This window comes from Pteropus vampyrus, unplaced genomic scaffold (assembly GCF_000151845.1).
Source record: "Pteropus vampyrus isolate Shadow unplaced genomic scaffold, Pvam_2.0 Scaffold15, whole genome shotgun sequence".
NCBI classification, from domain to species: domain Eukaryota; kingdom Metazoa; phylum Chordata; class Mammalia; order Chiroptera; family Pteropodidae; genus Pteropus; species Pteropus vampyrus.
Genome location: NW_011888796.1, coordinates 2627515 through 2640874, shown reverse-complemented (window position 1 = coordinate 2640874; position 13360 = coordinate 2627515). Strand labels below are relative to the sequence as shown.

General features: G+C 32.4%; 1 protein-coding gene and 1 pseudogene across 9 annotated transcripts in view; both read left to right on the top strand.

Annotated features, from left to right (window-relative positions):
- GPHN (gephyrin) overlaps positions 1-13360 on the top strand; it is a 404083-nt gene that overhangs the window by 154825 nt on the left and 235898 nt on the right. The gene's annotated exons all lie outside the window — the stretch shown is intronic.
- LOC111735919 lies at positions 13072-13190 on the top strand (annotated as a pseudogene).

Below are 13360 nucleotides of genomic sequence, written 5' to 3'. Positions count from 1 at the left end.
AACATAAGAACTCATTGCTTTACTAAGTATTATCTCTTCTTATCCCATTATCACTTAGAAATGATGTATTTCCAAAATAGGTATTAACCTTACTTTTGTTGTTCTTAAAAAGTAAAAGTATAATTAAGAACATAATTGAGGTGAAGTGTAAACCCTTTAGATATAAATTCTAGAAGAGACTAAAAGATTAAGGAGCATTAACATCTATGCAATTACAAAGAAATGTTTAATAATATGTTACAATAAATTAGAAAATATTAAAACCATTTAATATTTATAAGTTAAAAATAACTTTCAGTACTTTTAGAGTACTAGGCTATACCAGAATAAAGGGTTGTCTGCTAATGTATTATTTTGACCATGAATTAAAAGAGTTAAATAAAAGCCTAGCATACATTCTAGGTCTCATCCACTCATTCATTCATCAGTTTTGTATTTTTAATCTTTAATATATATCCAATGCCATTCTGGTTACTTGAGTTAAAAAATGAATAAGGTGTGGTTCCTATCTTCAGAAAACTCTTATTCTGTCACAGGGGTTGGCAAATTATGTCCTGTCGGCCAAATCCAGACTGTCATCTTTTTTCACATTGCTAGTGAGCCACAAATGGATTTTGTATTTTTAAGTGGCTGAAAAAATTCAAAAGGAGTATATTTTATGACACATGAAATTATTTGAAATTCAAGTTTCAGTGTCTGTAGAGGAAGTTTTATCTGAATACAGCCACAGTAATTCATTTACATATTGCCTGTGGCTACAAAGGCAGAGTTGAATAATTGCAGCCAAAACCATATTGTCTGCAAAGCCTAAAATATTTTACCATCTGACTTTTTGCAGAAAAAGTTTGCCAACCCCTGGTCCGTTGGATGACAGTAAGTTATCTTTACTCACACTTTTTATTTACTTTTTTTTTTAACCTTTGTTCTTTAGTAATCTGAAATGATGTTGGGTTTCATTTCTTAAATTTTGTAATTTTAGAAGATGCGAAAAACCACCACTTTTCTGCCATAATGAAAGATATCGCCCATTGTCTCAACAGACAATATAGCATAGCAAAAATAAAAGTTTCTTATTTTAAATAATATATAAAATTTTGAACTTTTTAAATTGGTCAAATTAATAACTTTATTATACGTTAAGTAAAATCTCACTCTTAAAAATTTTTCAAACTGTGATTCTTAGTAATACCTCCTAACAAAAGTATCCTGATATAAATGGTCATTATGAAATAATCAAGCAAAAGGAGGAATAGCAAAAATTTCAGGAAACTAAATTTTATATAAGGGATATTCACTTAAAACAGTTCTTATGGTTCATTATGGAAGTGAAGAGGCATCTGACAAAATGGCTAATGTGAAAAAGGTAGAATACTCAAAGTCTGGTACAAAGGATAAATTTCTAGGGAAAGATGATGAATTCCAGAAGCTATGTTCTGTTAATAGCCCATAATATTTACGTTTCTTTGAAGGGATTACTATCTAAGCCTTTCTACAAATTGTTTCCACTTAAGTTATTAGGAATTTTTTTTCCAAAAAAATACAAAAGCACAGAAAAAGTTATTTATAAAATTGATTTATAATCAATTTGTTAAAGTTTATGTTTCATAATTTTAGATGTGAGTGTACTGTAAGTCAGTTATCATTTTATTCAGTCATTAACCATTATTCTTTCTAACATTATAATGCTTCAAAAAGAAGAACACTGTGTAAGTAAAAGGAAGGAGACATAATTGACCTAAGTTACTGACTATATGTTAATGATTTTCAATTTGTAACTCTTGTGAAAATCAGTGAAAATTGACATTTAACAGCTTCATCTAAAAGTTAACACTTGACATTAACAATCAGAAAAATTCTACTACATTATAGCAGAAGCATAGCAGAAACACCATGTTTAATAATTTCTGTTTTTGAAAGAAAATTTGATCTCTAACATAGATCATTTAAATTTTATAGTTGTTTTCATATATATCAGTTTTCTCTAGAAAACATTGATTACTTCCCTGACAGCCTATCATGTACTCTAGAACTCTATGAATATTTATTTTATAGTTCTAGGATTGTTTGGACTAAAATAAAATACCTGTTATACATGGTAAAGCTAAAAGTAACCATATTGAGCTAGGATTGAGTATCTTAAAATTATTCTGTATAATTAGGATAACTCAAAAACATGAAATCAATAACAAAGCAGAATACAAGAAACCCTTATGCTTGAAATATTTTAAGCTAGATTGAATAAAATATACCACTCCTCTATGGTCAGATAAGGTTATATTTTATGCCATTTTAAGGAGCCCTTTCTATAATTTTTATGAAATAGTCCTGGACATGGGAAATATGTCTTTATGTCTTATTTTTGTCTAAACATATTGTGATGTAATATGATAGAGTGGAAACTCTAAAACTATAGAGTCAGACCGACCTGAATTTGAATCCCAACTCTACCACTGACTATGAAATTAAGGCAAATCAATCTATTCAAAATTCAGTTTTCTCATCTGCTAAATTAGCTAATGCCTATCTCTCAAGGTTGTTTTTTCTAATAATTGAAAGAATAAACATAGCCAATAACCGTAACACTATACAGCACTTACTATGTGTCAGGTTCTGTTTTAAGTATATGTTAATTCTTTTAGTCTTCAAAACAATTATATAAGGCAGGTACTATTGATATGTCTATTTTAAAGATGGAGATACTGAGAAACAGATCAATTAATTGACCCAAAGTTATCTAAGCTAGTGACAAAATGTATGTAAAGGATCTAGTATAATGCCTGGCACTTTCACCTTCGTAGATGGTCGGTAAATATTCAGTTTTTCTTTACTTCCTCATCTAATTAATATTACCTATTACCTCTAATTAGACATGACAATCTTAAATATTTCTGCTATTAACCATTGTATTTCTGGTATCTGTTGTTAGCTACTAACATACATGGTGAAAATATCTAAAAAAATAAAGATGTAAGCAGCATTTCCCCAGTACTATGTTAAAGCATGGGGCAAAAGAACAATAGTAAGAATTTCTATAATCTATATGAGAAATGTGGATTATTAGTGCAGTTGCATTAAGAACCTCCTGATATCTTACCTGAACCTATTAGTTTGTTTTAGGTCTCTAGTTCCTCTGTAATTTAAAATTCTTGCAATATGGCTCAAAACAGTTAAGATATGTGATATTCACGGTAGCTTTTTAGTAATAGTCCACTTTATGTTGGTGTTTATAATTATTTTGCATTGTCCGTCGAAAAGCAATTTATGACACAAAGCATAGGCATGCTTAGGACCTTCCCACTTGCTAAAAACATTTATAGTCTTTGTTCCAGTAACAAGTATTTATCAAGCACCTTGGGCTTTATTGAGCAAATGTTAAAGTACGTGTACTCCTAAAATAGTCATTTGACAAATCAAGACAGTATAAACCTAGTACCAGAAATGTTCAGCAAATTCAGACCAAAAGATTTCTTTAAAGGGAAAGATTAAGAGAGTGCTACGTCATCAGGGAAATTTTTATGCAAGTAGAATTTAAGCTGTAATTGAAGGAGAAAAACAAGATTCAGATTAGGAGAGAAGAGGGCATTATGATAGGAGTAAGAAAGAAGGGAAAATGTATATTAAGCTACAGAAAAAGATAAAATTAAGAAAATCTTCCTGGCTAGAGAGAGGATTCACTTTACATAGAAGGATGGAAAAACTAGACCTATGTTATTTTAATCTCTTTCTTAGAACAGCTAGAGTAGTACCATCTGTAGAGATGAAAAACAGCAACTGTTATTATTCAGAGATTCCTTGGAAGCCAGAATTCAGAAGTCTACTATCAACCAGTAGACACAGTAAAGTCATGCCATCGAGGCTCTCTAAAAATAGACCTTTTTGAGAATTGGCATTTATTCAAAAGTTTGCATATCAGTACACTCCCAAATTGGACTAACGTCATTCTTTTTGAAGATTATTTGTATGCCCTGTTTGATATTTTTTAAGTCCTGTTATAATCTGCAACCTAGTGACTATTTATACCATTATTTATATGTAAAATTTAAACTGCAGTGAAGTACCAAGTTACAATTTTGTTGATTTGTTGTTTGGGAGCCTTTTTAGTTAATACAAATCTTACAATCAAGACAAGGAATATTTTCATACCATAGATTTTGTCAGTGTTGAATCTTGAGTTAGCTTACTGTTTTATATACAATTACAAACTATATAATAATAGAGAAATCATGAGTTTGAGAAGAATTCAAAGACCACTGTTCATAGTCTTAGCTCGCTTTTCTTCATTCCCAACCTTTGCCTGAACATCACAATTACTACTTCTTCTGAGAGTTTGTGCTTGTACAACTCTGTTGAAAAATCCAACTGAAACTTGATGCCTTATAATTTCTACTCAGTGGTACTAATCTGCCCTTTGCAATGCACAATAAAAAAAGCAATTCCTCTTTTACATGACAGCACTTCTAATATTTGAAGATAAATATTACATTTTCCCCTTAGGTCCACTTTTTTATTATTTTTGCACTTATTTTTTTCCACCATCCACAGACTTTCCAAGATATTCACTCTCTGTTTTATTTATGCATTAAAAAGAGAAGCTCCTTAGTATGATTGTACCAGTGGAAAAGTTACAGGTATAAAATTAACCACTTAGATGAAGTAATTAGGGCAATAAGTGACATTGCATTTAAAACTTATGTTGAATGGCTCCTATTCCACGTAGCCACACTACAGAGGGAAAAAGCACATTGTTCCTCAAGGTCAGAATTTTGGAATTTTTAGCATAAGGCAAAAACAAAATTTTTGTATATGAAGAACCCATAAATAAAATGATATCTTCATTTTCCCTTAAGTATATTTCTTAATTGTATGCCTACACCATACCAGATTTTGGAGGGCCCCTCTGGGGAAGAGAGATCATACCAATAAACATACAAATGTACTTATTATGATAAATTCTATGTCATGCTCTTACTCGAAAAGTAGTGTTGCCCATTTAACTACTTATGAGGCAGCATAATATAGTGATTAAGAGCATAGACTACTTGGGTTTGAATACTAGATCCATTTGTTACTAGTGTGTGACCTTACACAACTTTACCTAACTTCCTATACCTCAGTTTTCTTGTGTATAAAATGGAGAGACTAAGACTACTTACCTCATAGAGTAGTTATATTATGTGAGTAAATGTAAGTAAAACACTAAAAGCGATATTTATTTGCTACATAAATATTTGCCATTATTACCTGCAATATAAATAGAAAGACCTTTAGCTTATAAATAAGTAGATAATGGTTGAATAAATATTAAAAGAATTTTCCTCTGAGGAAAAAAATCAAGCAAGATAGGACCTGAAATATACAATAGTATAGTTGTAGGAAAAATAAAAAGAAACAAGGATAACATGTTAAAGATTGATTTTTACCTTGAATCTGTCAGAGTGATAAAATCTTGAAATTACTTTTTCAGCTCACCCTTGTAAGCCTACTCTCATAAACTGAACAGAGGTTGGCATATCAGGATACTTTAGTTTTATAAAATATATGCTAAGACATTGACAACTAAATATCATTAAATACTTTGCAAGTACAAGTGCTAAAAGTATATTTATCTAGAGATATAGGTGCAAGAATGAAGATTCAGGATATTCCTTAATTATTGTCTGAAATCAAAAATATGTACTCATCTTTCTATGTTAGATCTCCATCTATAAAATGGATGTAAGGTTGCTTTTCACACAAAATGTAATAAAATGACAACAAATGGATTTATATCTGTTAAATCCTCTGAGCTCTTTAGAATAATATCGCTGTATTAGTAGGGCAGAATATTTGTAACTATGTTATTGCCTGCCAAAAAAAGGAAACTGAGGGGGAATCAGAAAGTAGATTCAGATACCAAAATAAACTACTTGGAATTATTCTAATAATTTTACAAGTATTATTTCCTGATATTGGGACTTGGAAAGACCATGGCTGCTATTAAGAATGGAGGACAAATGTTCAATGGAAGGAGTAACCATTTCAGGTAATTATTAATGACAGGCACACAGATGAGAATTTACAGGAAGAAGCCATTTCTTCAAAAGATGCTGAGAAGAAAAAAGCAGTAAAGCTATTGGAAGTATGGAGTCTGTTGTCAGTTTCACTGAGAGAGACACACTCACATAGAGAGAGAGACCAGAGGTCAAAGGCAACATTGCAGAAGAAGCAGTTGATTGTATTGGAAGGACCGATTGATATAAGAGGAAATAAATTTTTCTACTCTTCGAAGATTGAAGATGGCATTATAGTGATAGATATCATCAAGACGATTTAAGTGTGTTTTCCCCCTCACTCCTTTCCATATTTGATTGCAGCATATGCTATAATATCCTTTCATGTAATATTTCTCAGGATAAAATTTGTATACTGAGAATATAAGTTAGCTTTGATTAGGAGGTGATTTTGCATAAGATTTTGCAAATCTTTAAAACACTTTCACAAAATGTAGGCATTTGAACCAAGGAGAAGGTAGCTGTTAGTTTTGAATATTGGGTAAATATAATAGAATCTTATATGTGTCTCTTGCTTGTTCTAATTCAGGACTATGTCGTATAGGAGATTGCTATTATCTCAAGGTCCCTGTAGTATAACCAATTGGTAAGGTTCAAAAGAGGTTCATATGATGCCAATTTCCGATTATTGTTAAACAGAGTATTTAGAGACTTGGTTTATTATGTGATACTTTGATATGAATTCTATTTATGGGCCCTCTTTACTTTCCTTTCTCATTTCCTCTCTTTTTGCCATTTTCAAGACGTACCTATACTGTACCCTGTCCCTTAATATGAGGTTGCTCTGTGTGATAGATAGATGAATGAATATCACCATCACTATTAAATAATATCTAGATAAATGAGGCAGCTGCTTTAATATAATATTGAAAGCAAACCCTAGTATAAGTGCACCTTCCCTCATAGGCATATCTTGAGCAACAAGAGCAACAGTATTTACAATAATGCTCTAGTTTATCTTTGTTCAAACTTTAGTTATTACTCTTTGCCTTCTAAACAAAAAAAGACCTTAGGGCAGGGGTCAGCAAACTTATTCTTTAGAGGTCTAGATAGTAAATATTTTAGGCTTGTTGACTACATAGTATCTATTATAACTACTCACGTCTGCCACCAGCCCTGTAGTACAAAAACCACCATAAGACAATATAAATGAATGGGCTTTGCTGTGTCTCAATAAAACTTTATTTATAGACACTGAAATTTGATTTCATAAAATTTTCACATCATGAAATATTATTTTTCTTTTGATTTTTTCAATTATTAAAAAACGTAAAGATCACTATTAGATTGCAAACCATGCAATAAAACAGGCGGCAGGCAGGATTTGTCCCTTTAGCTATGGTTTACCAGGCCCTATTTAGGACATTCCTATTCTGTAATGTACTAGCATCTACTTTGTTAATCAAAAACTCACAGTATGTGAGCTTTCAGAAGGATACTCTGAGAATTTAAGACAGAGAAAGGAGATATCCCACAAGAAATTAACACTTCACAGACTCAAATATGTCCTGAATGCCTACTGTATATATGCCAGACACTGTTCAAGATATTGGGGATATAGCAATGAACAAAGAAGTCAGAAGTTCCTACCTCAATGGAGTTTACATTTCAGTGGGGTAATACAAATATAAGTAAACAAGTAAAATGTGTAATATTATAAATGATAAATACTATGGATAAAAATAAATTAGGGAAGGTGGATAGGTTGTGTAGGCAGGAAAGAGGATTGTAATTTTAAATAAGGCCATCAAGGAAGCTTTCATTGATAAGGTGACATTTGAACAGACGCCTAGAGGAGGAGAAGGAGCAAGCCATGGATCAAGTAGAACCTGTACGCCACTCTTAGTATAATGGAGAGTTTGGAGCAGAGCTCTGGTATGATCTTACATGTTTTAACAGGGAAACCGTTAAGGAGACTATTGATATAATCTAAGTGAAAAATAATAGTGACTTAGATTAGTGATAGAGGTGGAGGTAGTGAGAAATATATTATTGATGTATTTTGAAGGTAGAGGTAACAGGTGGAATAAGAGAAAGAGAAAAGTCACATATAAGACCCAGTATTTTGACTTGGGCAATTGCAAGAATGGAGTTGCCATTTACTGAAATGGAGAAGATTGTGGGAAAGTAGATTTGAGGAGGGAGATCAAGAGTTTTACTTTGGTCATGGAAACTTGAACTGTCTTTACGATATCTAAGCAGAGATGTTAAATTGGCAGTTAGATATATGCATCTGGAGTTCAGAGAAGTCTGAACTAGAGATGTTTTTTAGAGTTATCAACATCTTAATGGAATTAAAATCCATGACAATTGATGAGATCACCAAGGTATTTGCTAGTATTACTATTTATTTATTGGTATCACTGTCCCTGCTTCCTTTCTCATCCAATTTCAAAAAGGTAGGTAGTTTCTAGTAAGTAACTTATCTCCTTTGCTCATGCACAAAGGGTAGAAGGGATCCCACTGAAGCAGAAACTTGACCTACACAGGAAATACTATTAGTTGGGCATCCTCAAATTTTGCTATGGTGTAAATATGGGAGTGAATTTTCCCAAATACCTCCTTGCTGGAAACTGTTTGCACTGGAGGTAAGTGTGAAAGGGGAGGTTGTGGGAAATGATGGTGTGAGGGCTTCGTAAACCTTTCCCAGGAAGGGAGAAGGTTCAGGCTGGTTCTTATTTCCCTGAACCAGTTCATACAGCACTAAATTTGACCTGCTTTCCTCAAACTGGGAGTCAGAAATCCCTTTTCTCTTCTGTTTTTCTGCTGCAGAAATTCCCAACATTCCCATTTTGTGGGCTCCAGAAAGGGGTAAGCGAAGACTTCAATCCCAGCCAATCATTTCCAGATTAATGATTTTTAGTGTTTTGGTTTTATTTATTTATTTTTTTTCATTATAAAAAATGCTTGGACCTATTTTTCCCATCTGTTTAATTTTCTTGTGGATTGTTATGTATCTGTGTTCTAGGGCCATTCTGTATCCCTGGGCAATAGAGTTCAGATCCATCTGCTATTTCCATTTGTGCGCTATTCTCTTGTGGATTCTCATATGCAGTTTTTCGGTGTTTCCTAGATGGAAGACGCCAAATTCAGGAGACGGCTTCACTCTCAGTCTCATTTTTTCCTGAATGGTGTTTTGTTCCCCTGCTGACAGCTTTTCACTACCCTACCCAACTGCTTCTGATGATCTGTCATTGCTTTTCTGCTATTCTATCTTCCTGCTTTGACTACCTTTGATTTTTTTCCTCTACTTTTTCGCCCCACTTTACTCATCTGCTGATTGATTTGTATTCTTCAGTCTCTGGTGCTTTGTCCATCAGCATATGGCCTAGTACTGCCATATCCATCTGCAATTTTAGCATTTTAAACTGCCTACCATTGTCTATCAGCTCTCCTACCATACTCCTATACCACAGGCCTATGCCATCTGCCTGCCTGATCCTGCCCTGCCCAGTCTATGCCTGTAATAGTATAAGTAGGTGCAGATTGTTTAGCACTTCTGCTACCTATTTCTACTTGCCTCGTGCCACTAAGTTGGACTGCTGACTGAGTTTGCTTGACTCCTGCCTCCTCTCTTTGCTGTACATGGCTGCCCCATTAACTAATTTGAGATATTGCATTCATCTCCTATGTACTCAGCCTTACAACTTGCTGATGGGCCCATATTGCCTTCTTTATACTTCTCTGCATCTGATAAGTCACTGACATTGTTCCCCTGTTGTCTTGTAACCCCGATCAGATTTTATTTCCAAGAAAAGTATTGCCTGCACATTGTCCAAACAAACTTAGAAAAACGCTTTGCTATTTAGTGGTCCAGTCCAGTTTACTCCTAAACTGACTTTTAAACTCACTACCACCCATCCTTTCTGCTTTTTTATACAACTCCACATTTTTCTCTTTATTTAGGAATAAAGTTTTTTCTAAATCATTTGTCGTCTTTGCTTCAGTTGCCTTTTCATATCATATATTATGCACTTTTGTTCCTTGTGTATGGGATCTTTCAATAATTATCCATATACTAAATTTATTTCCTAATTTATTTCCCCTGATTTTTCCAGGGCTTCATGAGGACAAATTACTCCTATTAATTTTATTTAAAACTTAAAAGTATCATCTCTAAAAATAATAAATTTAGTTGTAGCTTTCCACTCTGCTCTGTTTTTTCCTTTGAAAATATAATTTCTCAGCTGCCCTATAACTTATGTAATACCAGTTCTTTAGAGATTCTTTTGATGTATTTATCCTTCCCTCCTTTTAGGCTATTTTTTCTTGTGTGTGGGTAAACTTTTAAAATTGACATTTTTTTCATTATTTGCTGAGTATTTGGCATCTAAAAAGAACTTGGAATAAAAAGTTATTTGCACTATAAAGCTTGTTGTCTTACTCACTGATATTTAAATGAAAGGCAAGAGCAAACAAGTTGAGAATTTTGGTGAAATTTGCAAATGATTTTAAGAGTCCAAGGACTCTTAAAGTGGGTGTGTATGTGTATATACACATGTATGTATGTGTAGATTTGAAGTATCTAAGTGTGTGTGTATCTACAATATCGTGCTTGAAGTATGGAAAATGCTGAGTATCCACATTAAATTTTATCTTATTTTTACTAAAAATTAAAGAGAAAAAGAAAAGGAAAACGTTAAAATGAAAGTCATAAATTTAAGGAATATTAAAAAAGATATGGACAGTGTTTTTAAATTTTATTTTCATCTAATAGAGATAAATTAGTATAAAGAAAAAGGCTACTTTAGGAAAGTCAAGAAAATCATTTCAGTAACTTTTTAAAAATTATCATAAAATACACATAACATAAAATTTACCATTTTGACTAGTAAGTGTACAATTCAGTGGCATTATTACTTTCAGTTTTGTGTAGCCATCACCAATATCTGATTCCAGAACTTTTTTAAAATCATTTCAACAGGAACTCTGTACCTGTTAAACATTAATTTCCCTCTTCCTTCCTCCCCCAGTCCCTGGTAACCTCTATTTTACTTTCTGAATTTACCTATTATTAGTACATCATATAAGTGAAATTATTCTAAGAATGAAAGGGAGAATGAAGTAAAATAACACAGATATGAGATGGTCAAAGGACAGCAAAAATGATTCTGAAGAAGGTTGATTTTAAAAAATATACCAACTTCAGGATATAATGATGACATGTCTTTGAAAGGAATAATGCTGACTTTTAAAGAAGAGAAGAAAGAGGCATTTGAAAGACAAGGTTTAATGAAGATAATGGGATTGAAATGAGGCAGCCAGGTTGTATTTAGAGGAACCAGCAATGGGAATAGGAATTCATTTCAATTCAGTGGTCCTCAGTCCTAGATACTCAAAATTCTATCTACACAGATTTTTCTTAAAATATTCCTGCTCCCAACCTCCAGAGATTGAGTCAGTAGATTGGGGACATAGTTTAGACAATGTATGCATACATATGTGTTTTAATCCACTTGTAAAACACAATATTTATTTCATTGAACTGTGTAACATAGTATCCTATACCTTAGAGGAGTTACAAAAGTTGGAATTGGTCTTTGTCTTCAGTGAGTTTAAATAACAGATTTAGGAAAGAAGACTTTCAGTCCATTAGTTGATAATATTTTCACTTACTAACTCAATTTTTTGGTGATTTTATATAATCTATGCATCTTTTCTCAGCTGAGATTTCTCATCTTACTGTCAGACTTAGAAAATTATTTTGAGTGACTATCTTCTCAATTCTCCCAAGATGGTACATAAACTTATACTATTCGATATGCATAGGAGAGAAGTTAATTCATTATATCTAATAATTCTGTCAGAACCTGTTAAAAAGGCTTGCTCTGTGCCACATAGTTTGTTAAGAGTATGTGAAACAAAGATAAGGCTTTGTTCTCAAGTAGCTTACATTCTAAGAGAGGGGAAATGATATTTAACAAAAAATGCATTTCTAACATTATCCACAAAATTTTGTTATCTTCTTCTAATTCTTCAGGAAAAATGTTCAAAGTCAGAGTAATTGTATGTAAGGAAATCCTTTCACCTCTTCTAAGCATCACTGATTCAAGAATAAGAATGTCTTCTATATTAATGCCTCATCACAGCTGAAGGATTCTGGTAATAGTTTAAATGCCAGTAGGAATGTCTTTAATTTTAAAACCTGGAGCCTCCATGACAGATTAGTGATTTCATTGGTAGCTATTAATAAACAACATTACCTAAAACCAAGATTATTCATTTTATAGTAGAATAGTAGAGAATGGCTAGAGATAAATATATAACTAATGGTTAGGAGGTTGTTCTTGAATATAATTACAACATGTAATGTAATCCCCCCACCACTAAAAGTAAAACTATATACTAATATTGAATATATTTGGGGATTTAATTTATTCTCCCTTTCAACTAAAACTCACTTGAATTCTTGGTGTCAGAAAGTTTAGTCATATTCAGTAGTTTTAATTATGGATTTGACTAAATCCATAATTAAATCCATAATTAAGTCATTTGAACTAGGACTTTGTCCTTATACTGATGTGTGCCTTCAAACTTGAAAGCAGTTAGCTTCATTCCTATTGCTCAGTGTTCACATTGATTTTTTTTTGTTTAAAGGAATCTCTTTAAAGAGCTACACTTAGGATAAATTTTAGTAACCTGTTTTTCCACCCATCTCCTGATATCTTGCTAAAGTTATTTTAACACCACAGCTATGAAAATTCAAAGTTCTCAGGAGATAAGCACTAAAATAGAAATTACATTCAGATTTAACTTGTTTTCTTAACAATAATGAGTAATTTTTAAAGATTTTGCTTCACTCGTATTCATTCTGAAAAACATTTTTAATTCAGAAAAAGACGTAGATATTTTAAAGGATAAGATCTGGGATAAAGGAAAATAATAAGGGTAACATCATTTTTTTAACTTATTTATTAATAATATACTTTTATTTTGAGGAATACTAAATTGAAAATAGAGTTGTATAATGTGGTGGGGGTTTTTTGTTTGTTTGTTTGTTTGTTTTTTGAAAGCTAACCTAGTCTACGGCCATACTGCCCTGAACAATCCCAATCCCGTCTGATCTTGGAAGCTAAGCAGGGTCAGGTCTGGTTAGTACTTGGATGAGAGACCACCTAGGAAGACCAGGAGCTGTAGGCATAAAAAAATAAATAAAAAATAAGGGATTGTAAGCTGACAAAGTCCTTGCAATCTGTGAGTTCAATCAAGGGTTGCCTCACCTAGGAAAAAATAAAAAGGTAATATCTCTATCACTCCCTTATTAGTCTTCAGTTCTTTTTTCTGTTTAATAACAAGAAAATCTTGAGTGC